The following is an 11721-nucleotide window of genomic DNA, read 5'->3' on the forward strand; positions in this document are numbered from 1 at the left end:
GAAAATCTAAGCTTGGCTAGTGTGACTTGACATTATTAAGCAATTGAAGAAGCAGCAGTGACAGTATCAAGAACAGACTGTAGATAAGCAAAAACATGAATAAAGGTGCAGTGGCATTGCTAGGGTTAGTGTCACCTGGGGCGGCATCTTTAGTGCCATCCCCAAGAAATCCAAGGGCAAGGGGAAGGGGGGGAGTAAACTCCAGTTACGTCACTACTGCATACCCAATGACTATTATTTAGCAATGAGAACGTTTAAGGGCCATAAACCGAACAGGAGAATACTTTCCAACTTTATTAATGATAAAATAAATAATCATAGTAATATTGAGAAAACATAAACTCAAATACCACTTTGAGTACAGGCAACAGATCCTATATTTATTCATCTTCAACAATGCAAAAAAAAAAAAATTGAAAAATAAAGAAATACATTACAATATCAGAGAAACACTAGTTCCAATTTCACTTTGAGTACAGGTAACATCTCAATGAATCAGATCTTACATTTCCTTGCCTTTAATCCTGCAAAATCATCTATCACAACATCAAAATCAATGCTGTCAACTGATCCATTTCCTTTGGATAACATGGCTAAGTCAGAGATTCTGGATTCAATTCAATTCAATTCAATTCAAAGTTTATTCTCTATAAGTAAGTAAGTTTATTCAGGTATGCACAAATACAGTTACATAGAATTATCATACATAGCAGCATGTGTGTAGAGAACCTAGGATAACCCAAAAAAGTCAGACAGAGTGACTTATTTCCATTGGGGTCCTTTTACCTTATTATTATAATATAAAGGTTATAATATTTTCTTATTATTCTACAATGAAGATAACATCTTATTATCATACTAAAAAGACTATCTACTACACCAAGGTCATTAAGACTATCTACAATACGAGGGTCATTATAGGAATAAGGTAAAAAATTTACACGTATGTTAGCTAAAAAATAGAAAATCATTCCCCTCCCTTTCTGTAGCTACATTCATCAGACACCTTTTGGCACTCTTCTTGAACTGGTTCATGCTATGACTGTCTTTGACATGTGCGGGCAGTCTGTTCCATTCCTTTATTGCTGTACAATAAAAGGTGTTTGAAGCCTGGCCACTGACTGTGGGTACTACAAAGTTGTGCTCTCTCCCCCTAGTACTATGATTGCTTTGGTTCCCAACCTTGACAAAATTGACAGCAAGATATTCTGGACACTGTTTGTGAGCAATTTTATAAACATGATTTAGCTTCAGTTGTTTTACTCTGTCTTCAACATTCAGCATATCCAACTGCTGTAATTCATCCTGGCCTACATGTTCTCTTGGTCCCAGCCCCAGGATGAATCTTACGATTTTGTTCTGGGTGATTTGCAGTCTATCTTTCAGTTTTTTTGTCAAGGCAGAGTACCAAGAAGAGCAAGCGTAATCCATATGGCATTGTATAAGGGCTAGACATAGGGTCCGGCGAGCCTCAGTAGGTAGACTCTGTGCTTGTCTATACAGGAACTTCAGTCTGGCATTCGCTTTCTTTACTACACTGTTCCCTATCAATTCTCCTGACATGCATGGGTCAAAGGGGATTCCCAAATATTTTACTGATGAAACCAAAGTGATGGGCTCCCCATTACATTGAACATTAAAATTATTTACCCTTCTCAGTTTATGTTTCGTGCCAAAGAGAATGGCTTCAGTTTTCCCTAGGTGTAATGATAGTTTGTTGTCTACTAACCATTTGCTGCAGGACTCCAGTTCCAGTGTTAAAACATTAGCAATATCTTGTGGGTCTTTACCTGACACTAACAGAGCACTGTCATCTGCTTACAGTAGGAGTTTGCACTTGACACTGATAGGCATATCATTGACATAACATAAGAATAATAAGGGACCCAGAATACTACCTTGGGGAACTCCACATGTTATCGGCAGGGGTTCTGATTCTGTTTTGTTGATTTTGACTATTTGTCTCCTGTTGCTAAGGTAGGACTTAAACCAGTCTACAGAACCTATACCGATAGCTTGAAGTTTATTACATAATATATTGTGGTTGACAGTATCGAAGGCCTTTTGCAGGTCTAAGGTTACCATACCTATGAGGTTCCCCTTTGACATTTCAGTTCTCAGGTAATCCATCAGATTAATAAGGGAAGTGTCGGTTGAGTAGGATCTTCTAAAGCCCGATTGATAGCTATGGAGAATGTTGTTGTCATTAAGGTACTTAACTACTTGAGAATACACCGCCCTCTCTAGAATTTTAGATATTATACTGAGTATACTAACAGGCCTATAGTTGCTTACATCAGACCTACTATTTTTCTTGAAGATAGGAGTAACTCTGGCCTCCTTGAACCCCTCCGGTACGGTATTAGTGGTGATTGATAGATTTATTATGTGAGCAATAGGGATTGACAGTTCAGAAGCACCATCTTTTAGGAACTTAGACGGGATGTTATCAGGGCCTGTGCTCTTAGTTGGGTTTAACCTGCTTAGTTCTTTTTTAATAAAGTCATGAGATACACTTACTAGTTGACAACTGTTTGGGGTTACCCCTTTATTGGTATAGTATGTTTGAAACTTATCAGAGTCTGTGTTAAAGGTATTTGATGCAGCTGGTAGTTTACTTACTAGTGTTGATGCAACAGATGTGTAGTATGAATTAAAGCAATTTGCCACCTTAGATGTTTCGTGGCATACCTCATTATCGATAGTGAGTACTATGTTAGACCTATCTACTGGCTTATGGCTATACCCCAACTGTTTTAGTTGTTGCCAGAGCTTTCTGGGGTTATGCTTATACTCATCAATTTTTGAGCAGTAGTGCTTTGCCTTTGCTCCTTTTATAAGTCTCTGTACTCTGTTCCTCACCCTTTGGAATTCATTTAGTGCTGCAATATCCTGTCTGTTTGCTTTAAATCTTTTTAGCAGCTGGTCTCTGAATTTCATATTACCTAATATCTCAGTATTCATCCAGGGTTCAGTTCTTCGTTTAATCCTAACCTCTTTAACTGGTGCAATATTATCAAGGATGGTAGTGAACATTGTTTTGAATTTTTCCCAGGCATCGTTTATGTCCGTGCAACTTGTTATCTCTGTCCAGTCACAATTGTGTAGCCTATTTACCAGTGTTTCTTTACTGTAGTTTCTAGTTGACCTCATTTTTATTGTCCTGTGTAGGCCTATCCTATCCCTAGTGATTTTCCTGGTGCAGTAAATGATGAAATGATCACTAAGACCTGTGGTAATGACGCCTGACTGACTAATGTTCTCAGAGCGGTTACAAAGTATGTGGTCAATTAGATTACAATGTTGAATTTACAGAATTTGGTGGTTGTGTGGTTTACATGTCGTTAAATAATGATTACAGAGTGTACCACTAGAATGCCTAGCATGGCTAGGCATTTCGGGCAGACTTAGTTTAATTCTTTATTTTAAAATATTACAAATTATGAGGTAAGTTGGCATTATGGCTAAGTGACTAAATACTAGTTTGTGAGTTTAGCAATGTGAATGCTTTTGTTTTGGCACAGTACATAGTTTCAGTATTGGAGTATCATAGGATTCATTATTTTAAGATTGAGATTAATATTTCTGTTTATGGTCAAATGGGTGAGTGAGTGTAAGTGTGAACCACCAGGTGGTATTCGTGTAGTTAGTTGATGGGGTTTATCAGGGAGATAAGATGTTTTCTAATGGTAGTTTTGAAGGTGATGAATGTGTCTGCAGTTCTAGAGTTCTCAGGTAGGGTGTTCCAGATTTTAGGACCTTTGACATACATTGAATTTTTGTAAAGGTTTAGTCGGACATGGGGAATGTCGTAGAGATGTTTGTGTCTGGTGTTATGCCTGTGGGTTCTGTCACAACTATCAAGAAAGCGTTTTAGGTCAAGGTTGATATTGGAGTTTAAGGTCCTGTAGATGTAGATTGCACAGTAGTAAGTGTGGATGTACTGAACAGGGAGTAAGTTTAGATCTATGAAGAGTGGGGGGTGTGTTGCCAGGGATGGGATTTAGTGATTATTCTTACTGCAGCTTTTTGTTGGGTTATTATTGGCTTTAGGTGTGTTGCTGCAGTTGATCCCCAAGCACAAATAGCATAGGTGAGGTATGGATAAATAAGTGAGTGGTATAGTGTGAGAAGGGCATTTTGCTGCACGTAATATCGTATCTTGGAGAGGATCCCAACTGTTTTGGATACTTTTTTGGTTATGTGTTGGATATGGGTGCTGAAATTCAGGTTGTTGTCAAGGTATAGGCCTAGGAATTTGCCCTCATTATGTCTGGTAATTAGAGTGTTGTCGATCTTAATGTTAATTTGTGCATCTCCTGCTCTGCTACCAAACATAATATAGTAGGTTTTGTCAGTGTTAAGCGTAAGTTTATTGGCTGTCATCCAAGTCGATATTTTGATCAGCTCCTCATTAACAATGGTGTTGAGGGTGGCAAGATTAGGGTGAGAGATGACATAAGTCGTGTCGTCAGCAAAGAGAATGGGTTTCAGGTGTTGGGATACGTTTGGAAGATCATTGATGTATATGAGGAAGAGCAGGGGACCAAGGACACTTCCCTGCGGAACTCCAGTATCAAGTGGCCGTGTTGTTGATGCTGTGTCTTTAATGGTAACATACTGATACCTATTAGTAAGGTAAGATTTGAAATAAGCAAGCGCATGGCCTCTTATACCGTAATGGTCAAGTTTGTGGAGTAGGATGTCGTGGTCTACCGTGTCAAAAGCTTTTCTTAGGTCAATAAAAATTCCTAGTGGATATTCCTTATTTTCCAATGCTGTGTAAAGCAGATCTAGCATTTTTATGATTGCATCATTAGTGCTTTTATTTTTCCTAAATCCAAATTGGCAGGGGTTGAGTATGTTTTGTGCTGTTATAAATGAATATAGTCTCCTGTTCACGAGTTTCTCAAAGATTTTGGATAGCAATGGTAAGTTTGATATTGGCCTATAGTTGTTTAAGTCTGTAGGGTCACCACCTTTATGTATTGGTGTAACCCTTGCCATCTTGAGTAGTTTCGGGAAGGTGCTAGTTACTAGTGACTTGTTAAAAAGTAATGAAATAGCATGCGAAAGGATATGGGCCGCTCGCTTGTACAGTAATGGTGGGACATTAGACAGATTCCCTGAGTTGCTTTTAAGTGACTTTATAATCTTGGTGACTTCCGAGGGCTCAGTTGGTGCAAGATAGAAGGAATTTGGGAAATTCCCATCTAGGTAGTCCCCGGCATGGGCATTAGTATGTGGGATTTTATTGGCGAGATTAGATCCTATGGTTGAGAAGAAGTCGTTTATCTTGTTAGCTGTGTCAGTGGGATGTAGTGGTGTTTCATTAGGTTTAGTAAAGACAATATTCTTGGTTTGGATTGACTCATTGTGGACCATAAATAGTTTTTAATCAGCTTCAACTTCAAGAAACTCCTTTCACAAGAAGCCACAGAAATATATACAGTAAGGAACAACCTCAGGCTAAGTGTGAGAGAAGAGTGAGTGAGAAGAGATTCAATGAAATCCCATTCAGCTATGAATGTTAGCACATCCAATGCAGTCCAGTGCTTAACTTTTTCAAGATCAACATCAGCAGCTTGCAGGTTCCTCCTTAGTCTTGGTATTTCAAGCATGAGCTCATTCTTGCATATTTCATTATAGAAGGCTGTGAGTCTTGAAGCCATCACCTCCAATTCTTTTTCAGTAACATACAAAAGATTCTTCGTTTGAATGACCCCAAACATGGCTGCCACATCCTTGATTGCTTTTGATTGCATCTCGAGTTCATTATGAAAATGATCAACATACTCCTACATCACCCTCTTGTTTTCTTCCTGTAGAGTGAGTCCGAAATCTCTTGCCTGCTCCTCTGCCATCCTTTTCCTTAACCTGATTCTTCTCTGTGTTGGAAATCTATCCTCCTCACATCAGTTATGAGTGATCACAGTGATGCCAGGTGGATTAAGGGTTTTTCCCAAATATCGTAAATAAAATTATCGATTTATCATAGTTTTTCGTATAGCATCATTGATTTTCCCTATACAGTGGACCCTCAGATATTGGCCATTCCGGATATCGGCCAAATTAGATTTCAGGCAGTTTTTGGCCAAAATTCTATCCTGGATTTCGGCTGGCAACTCGAAAATTGTCCGTATTGGACGTGTTTGCCCGTCACGTGTGCGAGTCAGTCTGGCTGTCTCTCTCGGTGAGTGAGCAAGACTCTGCTCATTCATCCAAACAATTTGTTATAATCCATTTTTTTTGTGGTTGTTTATTGAGTGCAACTGCAAAATAAGCCACCATGCGCCCAAAGAAAGTTCTTAGCGCCAGCCCTTTGATAAAGAAAGTGAGAAACACGATAGAATTCAAAGTACGTACAAGAGTGGTGTACGTGTGCTGGAGCTTGCCAGGATGTATGGCAAATCCAAATCAACAATCAGTTCCATCCTAACAAAGAAAGTAGAAATCAAGGAAGCTAATGTTGTGTAGGGGGTAAATATGCTAACGAAACAAGGATCACCAATAATCAAAGATGTGGAGAAGTTATTGTTGGTGTGGACCAACGATAAACAATTAGCAGGAGATAGTGTTGTGGAGTCGATCATTTGTGAAAAGGCAAGGCAGCTGCATGCAGATCTCGTGAATAAAATGCCTGGAATGAGTGCTGCTGTTAGTGAAAATAAGGCCAGCAAAGGCTGGTTTGAGAGGTTTAAGAAGTGTAGTGGCATACACAATGTTGTAAGGCATGGCAAAGCGCAAGTTCAGAGAAACGTGCAGCTTTAGAATTCGTGTATGAATTCAAGGAGTATGTAGAGGCTGAAGGATTCCTCCCCCAACAAGTGTTCATTTGTGATGAAACAGGCCTCTTTTGGAAGAAAATGCCAAAGAGGATTTACATCATGCAAGAGGAAAAGGCAATGCAAGAACACAAGCCTATAAAGGATAGGCTTACTCTTTCGTTCTTTGGTAATGCTAGTGGGGGTTTTAAAGCGAAGCCTTTACTGTTGTATCTGAAAATCTCAGAGTGTTCAAGAGTAAATTGTGTGTGTTGTGGAATGTGTTCTCAACAAGGATTTTGAAGGGTTTGAGGCTGACCCTGACAACCCTACGCTTGTTGTGGAATCTATTCTGTCTTTGGGGAAGTCCATGGGGTTGGAGGTGAGTGGCCAGGATGTGGAAGAGTTGGTGGTGGACCACAGGGAAGAGCTAACCACTGAAGAGCTGCAAGACCTTCATTTGCAACAGCAACAGACCACAGCTGAGGAAATTGCTTCAGAGGAGGAGGGGGAAGAAAGAGGGGAGAATGTGCCTTCTTCAGTGATTAAGGACATGCGTGCAAAATGGAGTGAGTTGCAAAGTTTTGTGGAGAAATATCACCCTGACCAAGCTCAAACAAGCCATATCAGCAACATGTTCAGTGACAAAACCTTGTCCCACTTCAGGCAAATCTTAAAGAGATGCCTGAAACAGACCTCTCTGGGCAGTTTTTTTGTGCGACTGGGGTGCAGTGACTCTCAAGCTGGTCCTAGTGGCAGTAAAAGACAAAGAAGGGAAGTAACCCCAGAGAGGGCTTTGATACCTAAAGTCCTTATGGAGTGGGATTTCCCTTCCAAACAATAAACTCTCCTCCCTCTCCCCTCCTCGCCTTCTTCCATTTGCCAACAAGAGTCTTCAATAAAGGTATATAATGTTCATTTATTATTAAAATAGTGCTTTATAGTTCTTTCTCATTGTTTTGTGTATATAAAACTATAGTTAATCTTTAAAAAAATTATTTTTTGTTAATATTTTTGGGTGTCTGGAACGGATTAATTGTACATATTTACATTAATTCTTATGGGACATATCATTTCAGTTTTCGGCCTTTTCAGATTTAGGCTGACCTTCTGGAATGGATTACGGCTGATAACCGAGAGTCCACTGTATAGGGCTATTTGTACTCTGTAATCATAAAATAGGCTATATAGAAACAAAGGATTTTTCTCTTATGTTGCTGCAGCACTGTTTTGGGCATTAGTGTCACCTTCTTTAGAGGCTCTATGGTGTCACCTGGGGCAACCCCCCCCCCTTATGATGCCACTGCAAAGGCATACCAGCAGGTGACAAAATTTATAGCATTTTGTGTCAGTTGCTGGACAGGTCATCCAGAATAGAAATTAGAGAGACCAGTCAGGAAGGTCTGGACCATTAAAGTGGCTGGGCACAACCTGATTGACAGGTATGTGCAGTCAGTAACCATCCAGGGAGATACTACCATTCTGTCATGAGTGAAAAAGAAATCTGTTAAACATTTGCCACTACAGCAGAAGTGCTGCTCTTGCCTTTCTGATTACGAACAAATGACAGGCAAATCTTACAAACTTTTATTTTCATTCATTATACATTTATCTTTCCTTTCAATGTATTTCTTAATAGGATGCCACTCTTCCCACACGGACAGGGTACTTGCCTAACTAAGAACCTGGTATCTTTATTACCATCCGTGATGGAGATATTTTCCCTTGCATCTACATGTGCTGATTTTTATGACTGATGGCACAAAGCTAATTATGTATGCATCTAGAGTGCAGAATTTGAAAAAAAAAAAATACTTAGAATAGTTTTAATTGCTTTGTGATTATGATTTATGAAATATGAGAGTGAATGGGTCATGACAGTAGGAAATTGATAATGATAGTGTAAACTTGTGTTGGGAATGGAATATGCTTATGCCACTGAATAACCAAATGGTTCTATTGCTTTGTAAATAAAATAAAACAATCTGAGGAAGATTTCTATGAAACCTGTATGGAGAAAGGTAGCTGCTTGTTACTTCATCATCAGAGAGGGAAAACTGCCAGCCTGTGCAGTGATGAGCTCAAGATTCAGCAGCAATGTATAATTCTTACTGGTTCAGTACTTCCCTATAAATATAATAATCAAGGAATTAAGGTGACAGTAGTAGTTTTCATACTGTTTGTTAATACATGTACATGCACATGTTAATACATGTATTCATATTTTAAATAGTGTACAGGAGAAAACAAGAGTGGAGAGGTAAATATCAAGTAATCAATCTCTCAGCCTTGAGGAATTAAGTTTGAGGTAGTCTGTCTCTCAGTCTTAAAGAAATTAAGTTTGAGGTGGTCAATCCCTGAGCCTTGAGGAATTAAGTCTGAAGTGGTCAGTCCCTCAGCCTTGGTACTTGTTCAACTCCAGTTTAGAAGGCAACATTCTCATGCTTCAACTTCACACTGATTGAAGTTATGCAGCTGAACATTTTTCAAGGATGAGGGACTGACCACCTTAAACTTACTTTTTTTTCAAGGCTGAGGAATCAGTCACCTGGTATTTACCTCTACACTACTTCCATTGTCTCCAGTATTTGAGTCATCTCTGCATTTTGACTGAATGAGCCTGATGAGTGAGCAAAACATCTCAGCATACACGTGTTACTTATCTTCCCTGGTGTTGTATGGGGTCCTTGATCAAAGGAACTAGGCTTATTCTTTCTACCTGTACCAGCTGTATTATGTACTTTTTAGAAATAAATATTACATATTATTATTACTGAATGATAGTTGAATGCTTCCCATTCCCCAGGTGCTATGACCCCTCTGGGTTTAGTGCTTCCCCCTGATAAAAATTAATAAATATATATGAATATAATCATTCTCTCTCTCTCTCTCTCATGGGATAAAATAAAAAAACGATAATTTTTATACTTAATTTTTTCTTGTACTATCACATACATATTACCAATATAAGAACATAAGAACATAAGAAAGGAGGAACACTGCAGCAGGCCTGTTGGCCCATACTAGGCAGGTCCTTTACAATTCATCCCACTAACAAACATTTGACCAACCCAATTTTCAATGCCACCCAAGAAACAAGCTCCGATGTGCAAGTCCCACTCAAATACAACCCCTCCCACTCATGTACTTATCCAACCTAAATTTGAAACTACCCAAAGTCCTAGCCTCAATAACCCAACTAGGTAGACTGTTCCACTATCCAATATCCCTCAAGGGAGGCTCCTTGACCCCAGTGAGGGGCTCTTGATCCAAGGAATTGGACCTGTCCTCTTCCCTGGATTGAACCTGACTGCCTCCCATTCCCCCAGGCACTGTATGACCCCTACGAGTTTAGCACTCTCCATGATTTTAATATACGTATGTATATATATATATATATATATATATATATATATATATATATATATATATATATATATATATATATATATATATATATATATATATATATATATATACATTATATATATATATATATATATATATATATATATATACATTATATATATATATATAATATATATATATATGTATATATATATATATATATATATACACATATATATATATATATATATATATATATATATATATATATATATATATATATATATATATATATATATATATATATATATATATATATATATATATATATATATATATATATATATATATATATATATATATATATATATATATATATATATATATATATTCCTCGTCTTTCAACAAACCGGCAGTATCCCACCGAGGCAGGGTGGCCCAAAAAGAAAAACGAAAGTTTCTTTTTAAATATAATAATGTATACAATATATGGTGTATGATATATTATGCATATAGTATGTGTACTCACCTGTTTGTGGTTGCAGGGGTCGATTCATGGCTCCTGGCCCGGCCTCTTCACTGATCGCTACTAGGTCCTCTCTCCCTGCTCCATGAGCTTTATCATACCTTGTCTTAAAACTATGTATGGTTCCTGCCTCCACTACGTCACTTCCCAAACTATTCCACTTCCTGACAACTTTATGACTGAAGAAATACTTCCTAACATCCCTCTGACTCCTCTGAGTCTTCAGCTTCCAATTGTGACCCCTTGTTGCTGTGTCCCATCTCTGGAACATCCTGTCTCTGTCCACCTCGTCTATTCCTCGCAGTATTTTATATGTCGTTATAATGTCTCCCTTAATATCCCTGTCCTCCTATGACGTCAGGCTGCTTTCCCTTAACCTTTCTTCGTAGGACATTCCCCTTAGCTTTGGGACTAGACTTCTTGCAAACCTTTGTGTGTTTCCTAATGAATACGTAAGAATATAATAAAGGAAAAGCATTGCAGGAAGCCTACTGACCCATGCTGGGCAGGTCTAACTCAGTAATGCACTTATCTAACCTACTGTTAAAGCTACTCGGGAGTTTATTCCACTCATCCACAACTCTGTTACCAAACCAATGCTTTCCTATATCCTTTCTAAATCCAGATTTTCCAGCTTGAACCCATTATTGAGTCCTGTCTTCGTTGGATATTTTAAGCACATTATTTATATTCCTTTTGTTTATTCCTGTCTTCCATTTATGCACCTGAATATATTCCCCCAAATTCTACGCCTGTCAAGAGAGTGCTGATTCAGTGCTCTCAATCTACCCTCGTATGAAAGATCTGATACATAAAATCAATTTTGTCATCTTTCTCTGTATATTTCCCAGTGCATTTACATTCATTCTGTAATACAGAGGCCAAACCACAACAGTATGATCTAAATGAGACCTTACCAAGGATATATAAAGCTGAAGTATAACCTGAGTTTTCTTATAATTTATACTTTTTGAGATGATTAGATGCTAAACTAAAGGTTTCACATCAGCAGTTATTTTTTATTTGTACCTTTCAGTGCCGGTGGTGCCTTGATGCTAATGAAGGTTCTTGATTCAAGCAGTT

General features: G+C 38.2%; 1 protein-coding gene across 3 annotated transcripts in view; it reads right to left on the reverse strand.

The window, feature by feature from the left end:
* Nucleotides 1-11459: 11459 nt before the first annotated feature.
* The window catches only part of LOC138855329 (uncharacterized), a 22269-nt gene continuing 22007 nt past the window's right edge, over nucleotides 11460-11721 (reverse strand). For all 3 annotated transcript variants that reach the window (XM_070104234.1, XM_070104226.1, XM_070104218.1), the window contains exon 4: nucleotides 11460-11721. This exon is cut by the window's right edge and continues 4311 nt beyond it. The gene's annotated coding sequence lies outside the window, so the exon portion shown is untranslated.

The sequence above is a fragment of the Cherax quadricarinatus genome, chromosome 5 (genome assembly GCF_038502225.1).
Source record: "Cherax quadricarinatus isolate ZL_2023a chromosome 5, ASM3850222v1, whole genome shotgun sequence".
In the NCBI taxonomy this organism is placed as follows: domain Eukaryota; kingdom Metazoa; phylum Arthropoda; class Malacostraca; order Decapoda; family Parastacidae; genus Cherax; species Cherax quadricarinatus.